We start from the raw sequence: 6,808 nt of genomic DNA on the forward strand, positions 1-6,808 counted from the left end.
ATCTAGCCTAGTCCATCTGAGTGAGGATTTTTTTACCAGCTGGAAAAAAAAAATACACATCTCTTATTTGGAAGCCCCTTTCTGTATATACCCTCCATAGCCCTAGCCCTCTCATGGTTGTTTTCTTGAACAAGTGGAAGATTGTAGCAAACTTTCTTTCTTGTATCCCTCAAGTGACTCTCTTTCTTTTTTTCTGGAAAATTTTATTTTTATTGTAGGTGGAATGGGGACACAGCAAGTTAGATGATTCCAATTTTGTTGGCAACATCTAAAGCATTATAGTCTGGAGCAAGATGGACATAGGCCTTCTTCTCTCCATCAGGCCGGATCAGTGTGTTGACCTTGGCCACGTCCATGTCATACAGCTTCTTTACGGCCTACTTGATCTGATGCTTGCTGGCCTTGACGTCCACAATGAAGACCAGGGTGTTGTTGTCCTCAATATTCTTCATAGCAGACTCAGTGGTCAAGGGAAACTTAATGATGGCATAGTGATCGAGCTTGTTTCTGTGAGGGGCACTCTTCCGAGGGTATTTGGGCTGCCTTCGAAGTCCCAGTGTCTTGGGTCACCAGAAGGTGGGGAATGTTCAGATCTTCTTTTTGTGGCTATGGACACCCTTCAGCACTGCCTTCTTGGCCTTCAAGGCCTTGGACTTGGCTTCTGTCTTGGGGGGGACAACAGCTTCCTTCTTCACCTTTGGCGCCATGTTGGGGGAAAGGCGAGAATCTCTTTCTTGAACTCTGCAGAGGCTTATGGGAAACCTTTACTGCCTGACACTTCTCTTATCTAGAGTCTGGGCAGTTTATCTCTCACCCATGCCAGCATTCCTTACTGGGTCTTGGAGTTATGTTGCCCCCTCTCCTCAACTGTTCTTTTCTTTCCCATCTTCTCCTGGTATAGGTTAGCTAGATGTAATGCCATGCACATAAGCTTTCCAGAGGACTCCTACTGGGAACAGTTTTTAAGGTTCTGGTTGCACAGTATAGTGAACACTCTATTCCATAACAAATCAAAGCAAAACTTTCACAGAAAATCAAGGTACAGCATTCACAATATTACAACTGCTCAAAGTCAAAGTCTTCCACTCATGGGGCAAAGTATCACAGAAAATCACAATATAATAAGATCACAATATAGTCTCAAAGTACAATAGTCAATGTCTTCTACTTGTGGGGCAAAGTCTTCCACACAAAGGGCACTCTTACATTAACTCAATCAGTCACTTATTCAACAAAGTCTTCCACTCAGGGGGCAAAGTCTTGATTAACTCAATCAGTCACTTATTCAGCAATCAATTACTAAGAATCATACACAAATCCTCTACCCCTAGGTCACTAGTAAACTACAATTTTATCTTTACTCAGTACCCAGGAAGAGGTCTTTTCATCTTGACTTGGGGCCTGTTCTCAGATTCCCTGGATCCTCTTCCATGGTCCCAGATTCTACCTGGATTCACCAGACTGTCACCTGGGTTCAACGGCAGACAGCTCCCAGTTCCTTGTCTGGCTCCCAGGGTACGTCCTGCTCCACACTGAAGTTCACAGGGTCTGGTCCATGTCAGATCCTTCACAATTTCTGCTCCAGGGAATTCAAGGCTCAACCAAGCCACAAACAAAGTCTCAGCATCCCAGTCATGCTTCTCCTGGGCTCCTCTGTTACCTGGGTTCCTGGGCTCCTCTCTCACCTGGGCTCCTGGGCTCTTGGGCTCCTTGGCTTCAAGGCTCCTGTTCAGAAGAAGCTCCACCATGACAAGTTCTCAGGAAATTCTGGCTCAGTTCTTCATTCTCCCTTCTGTAGCTGCTCTGCCACCAGATGTTGGTCCCAAGAAATTCTGACTATGCCTCTCTGGGGCTTTTCCACATATACACATAACATTAGCTTTCTGTTTCAGCCAACACAGGAGTTCATACCTTCTGTTTCCCCAACAGAGGCTTGATCAATTACTGAGTGCTAAGTACCTGCTACCTTTGCCAATACAAAGGTGTCTTCATATTCAAAATACATTACCATTACACCAGATCACTCAAATATCCAGTGACTGCTTCTAGAAGGGAGAGAACATAATACCTGCTTCTTGCAGCTTCTTCTCCTTTCCCAGCTATCCCTGGGAGGGTATCCCTCCCAAACCCTCCCCTCAAGCACCCCTCTATATGTTTTCCTCCCTGATTAGAATATAAACTTCCTGAAAACAGAAACTGTCTTATTCACTTTTATATGTATCCCCAGAGATTAGCAAAGTGCTTGGCATGTAATAAGGAATTTTAAAATTGTCTGTGTATTTTGCTGTCGATCTGTCTGTTTGTTGTATTTGATCTATCTGTTGTAAGTCTATTTTTCTGTCATCTCTCTACCTGTCTATTATGTATCTGTCATCTATCTATATCAATCTATCTCTATCTATCTAATCTATCTCTCTATCTCTCTCTCTCTCTATCTCTCTCTCTCTCTATCTATCTATCTATCTATCTATCTACCTATATCAAAAACAATGACTTCATTCTTTTCCTTCTCCCCCTCACCACACACTGCAGAACATGAAAATGAAGTTTTGGGGCTTATTCATCAGGAAAAAAGAAAATATACATGTATTGAGGAGAGAGGCCAGTTGATCAGGACACCTCCTTCAGCCCATCAGCCCATTTGATAAAACCACAGAAGATGAAGAACAGGTAACAAACAATGCAGTGCTGAGGTATCAACAAAGTGTAAAGAAGTGTTTGTAGTGTTACCTCTTTACAAGTTGTGAATCAGTTCTCTGCTACACCCATTGGCTGGCCAAGGACTGGCGATGATACTAGTGGCCCTTTCAACATGGAGATATGCTCCTTTGGAGAGAGTCAAGGCAAGGGATTACTCCAAGGAGTGTGACCTCTGACTTTTTAAAGGACTTCTAGATACTAATTCAAAAATAATATATAAGAGGAATAATATATGGCATTTTGGGAATGGATGTACATTGGCAAGCAGTACAAAGCTGGACAGTTCCTTAGCTTTCTAATCTAATCTAATCCACGTCTTAAGTAAAGCTGCCCACATCTAACCAGGCTCATGAAACTCTCTAAGCCCACATCACCCACACCATAGTGTCTGCCCTTGACAATAATGATAATAATTGCAGCTAATTTTTATATAGCACCTGCTATGTGACAGGCACTTTGCTATACTCCACAAATATTTTCTCATTTGATCTTAGAACAACCTTGGGAGGCAAGATGCTATTATTATCCTCATTTTGTAGATAAGGAAACTGAGGCAAACAGAGGCTTGCCCAGGGTTACACAAGTGATTAGGAAGTGTAAGAGGCTTGATCTGAACTCGGGTCTTCCTTCCTGACTTTAGGCCCAGCATTCTATTCACTATGTCACATAGCTGTCCCGATTTAGCACTTTAGGATTTCCAGAACATTTTACATATGTAATTTCTTCGAGTCCTAACAAGTTAACCCTGTGAAGAAGGTACAATGATTATCCCCAGAGGAGGAAACTGAAACTTAGTGAGTTAAGTACCTTGCTCATGGTCACACAGCTCATACCTATCTGAAGCAGGATTTGAATGCAGATCTTCGCACTCCAATTCTAGTGCTTGAGCTGGTAAAGGTTAGGAGCCACTGGTGTTAAGGAAAAAGCATGGAGTTGGATTTCCAGATTTCCTATGCCTGGATCTGAAGCTTGAATGATGCCCATAACATCAGAGGGTAATGATCCAAGTGTCTAACAAGAGACAGAGGAAGAAGAGAAGAAAACCTTCAAAAACTTGTCAGAATGGATGACAGCTAACCAATTCTGGTGAGTCACATGGCTCTGTGGTCACTACCAAAAGAACCTCAAAAAGTATTGCCAACAATTATAAAGTCCTGGGCAAGAAACCAAATAACACAGGGCAGAGGCTGTTTTGTTTCCACCATTGCCCATTTAAGGAAAAAACATGCAGAAGAAAATGAATTTCTGATATAAATGTTAAGAATATGGTGTTTGAGAATGGACTTTGGACTTCTGGACCATGGTGTAAAAAATAGAGTCAAAGACTTTGGACCAGAGATGGAGAATACCTGACAAAGGCTGATAAGAATATGCGTTCTAGGAATCTTGCAAATTGAAACAAAAGAACTTTCCATTTTAAAAGACGAGGAAAGGAGAAGGATGCGTATGCATATAACCAAAGCTAAATACTTACAGAGAGTAGAAAGAAGAATGGAGACCAGCTGAGAAACTCAGATATTCACAGGGAATAAAATCTAAGAAAAGACTCAAAATAAATTAAAATTCAAGTCTTCAATGTGTAAACATAAATGCCCACAGTTTTGTCAACAACAAAGAAGTATTAGAGGTCCAAATGTAATGGATGATGCAAATTTGACCACATAAGTAAACTAAGACCTAGCCGCATTGAACTCACCCCTGGACATGGCTCTAGATGAGTATATCTTATTCAAAGGAAACAGAGTAGATGAAAGGTGGGAGAAGACAGCATTGTGTGGTCTTCAAGGGGTGACCAAACCAGCAAGAGGAAATTCTATTTTGGGATCTGATTCTCAGGAAAGGTGAGAGGGGCAAGTGGTTGCTGGGATGGAAATAATGGAATCCTGGGAGAAGCAACTTCTACATCATAGAGTGTGTGTGTGTGTGTGTGTGTGTGTGTATGGGGGGGGTGAAGAGGAGAGAGAGGGGGGGGAGAGAGAGGGAGAGAGAGAGAGAAGGGAGGGAGAGGGAGAGAAGCTGGAGAGGGGGAGGGGGAGGGGAATGGGAAAGGGGAGGAAGAGAGAAGAAAAATCTGACCTTAATCTGACATGCATCCCAGATTTGGGGAAAGATGTTTTCAAAGGGTTCAGAAGAAAAAAAAGAAGGTTGGATCCCATGAAATCAAACACCATGGGGGAAGTCAGCACATAAGGGATGAGAGATGTTCGAGAATGAAATTTTGAAGACACAAAGAGAAATTACTAATAGGCAGTTAACACCCAAGATAAATAATGAGGAAGTTTGAGCATACCTCACTACCCTCAATAAGTTCAAGTCACTTGGTCTTGAGGTCAGGTTAACTTTGGGTCCTGAAAGAAGTCATAGATATGATTGCTGAGCCACTGTCAATGATATTTGAAAGATCATGAAAAATGGGAGAGTTGCCACAAGTTTGGAGAAGGGTATATACCCTTACAAGAAATGAGCATGGTCCATTTATTATAGGCCAATGAGCTTGACTTTGATTCCCGGGGAAATTCTAGAAAGGACCACTGAAAAGATGGTTGACTAATATCTAGAATGGGAAGCAATGAAGACTAAGAGCCAAGATGCCTTCATCCAGACATGCCAGACTAATCTCATTTCCTTTTTTTTTTGACAAGATTAGTTACTAAACTAATAAAGAAGAGCATGTTGTGGATATAATTTACCTAGATTTTAGCAAAGTGCTTGATAAACTATCTCTGTCTATTCTTGTGGAGAAGATATATATATAAATTAGATGATAATACATTTAGGATGATTCAAAACTAGTTGGATGGACAGACTCAAATAGTTGTTAATGGTTCAGTGTGAATCAAGAGGTCTTCAGTGGAGTAATCTAGAGATCTGTGCTTGGCCCTGGACTGTTTACCATTTTTATCAATGAAAGGCACAGATCAGATAGATGCTAAGCTAATTTGTGGATGACACCAAACTGGGAGGGACAGCTAACACACTGGATGACAGACAGAGTCAGTATCCAATATTAAAAGCTCTTACCAGCTAGAGCATGAGGTTCAATCAAATAAGATGAAGTTAAATAGGAATAAATGTAAGCCCTTGTACTTGGGTGCAATCATCTTCACAAGTAGAAGATGTGGGAAGGCATGGATAGACAGCAGTTGCTCTGAAAAAGGTAGGGGGCAGGGTTAGCGGACTGCAAGCCCAAAAGGAGTCAGCAATAAGAGGTCACAGCCAAGAAAACTAATGGTTTGAAAGACTTAATGAACAAGGATTTATTAAGCACATGTCAAGCATTATACTAAACTCTGGGGATATGAAATAATCCCAGCTCTCAAGGGGCTCGTGCTTTAATTGGCAGTGCCAATGCATTCAAAGGAATTCAGTTTCAGGGCAGATAGAAAATTCTAAAAGACTGAAGGGTGAAGAGCAAGTCTGAGAGGTCCTTAGAGCATGTTCGAAGCCCAGATCACAGTGCCTGGGGGTCTGCAAAGGCAGAGAACATGGTAAGGCTTGGAGGATGTTAGGAGGCAATGACCAGACAGATGATAAGGTCTGGTGGTCTTCCATCTCACCCAATGAATCCCAACTCATTCAAGCAGTATCAAGAGTCAGGTTGGTCTTCCTGCTGGGTAGTCTTAGGTGTTACAGATTGCAGCCTAGGATCAGGGCAAGGGAGAAGGGTAGGCAAAGGGAGAAAGCATCACTTCCAGAACTAGGGAGGAGGCAGCCCCTCTGTACCCTGCACTCATCTGTGTCACTTGAGCACCACGGTTTTAAAAGGATATAATTAATAAGCTAGAGCATGTCCAGAGGACTAGGGCCCAGGCTGGGGAAGGGCCTTGAGTCTATGTCTTATAAGACAGTCCATAGATATTTATGAGGATCAGTTGAGGGAATTGGGAATGTTTAGCTTGAAGGAGGTAGTAAGACTTGGGAGGATGTTGTTGTTCAGTCGTATCCAACTCTTCATGACATTTGGGATTTTCTTGGCAAAGATACTGGAGTGGTTTGCCATTTCCTTCTCCAGCTGATTTTACATATGAGGAAACTGAGGCAAACAGGGTTAAGTGACTCGGCCAGGGTCACACAGCTAGCAAGTGTCTGAGGTCAGATTTGAACTCAG

The 6,808-nt window shown here is 42.3% G+C and overlaps 1 pseudogene; it reads right to left on the minus strand.

Moving 5' to 3' along the window:
* Positions 1–201: 201 nt before the first annotated feature.
* Positions 202–715, minus strand: LOC138148374 (large ribosomal subunit protein uL23-like; annotated as a pseudogene).
* Between the last annotated feature and the right edge of the window lie 6,093 nt (positions 716–6,808).

Source organism: Petaurus breviceps, unplaced genomic scaffold (assembly GCF_028583685.1).
Source record: "Petaurus breviceps papuanus isolate PSGF00001 unplaced genomic scaffold, PetGlider_PUasm1.0 90823, whole genome shotgun sequence".
NCBI classification, from domain to species: Eukaryota; Metazoa; Chordata; class Mammalia; order Diprotodontia; family Petauridae; genus Petaurus; species Petaurus breviceps.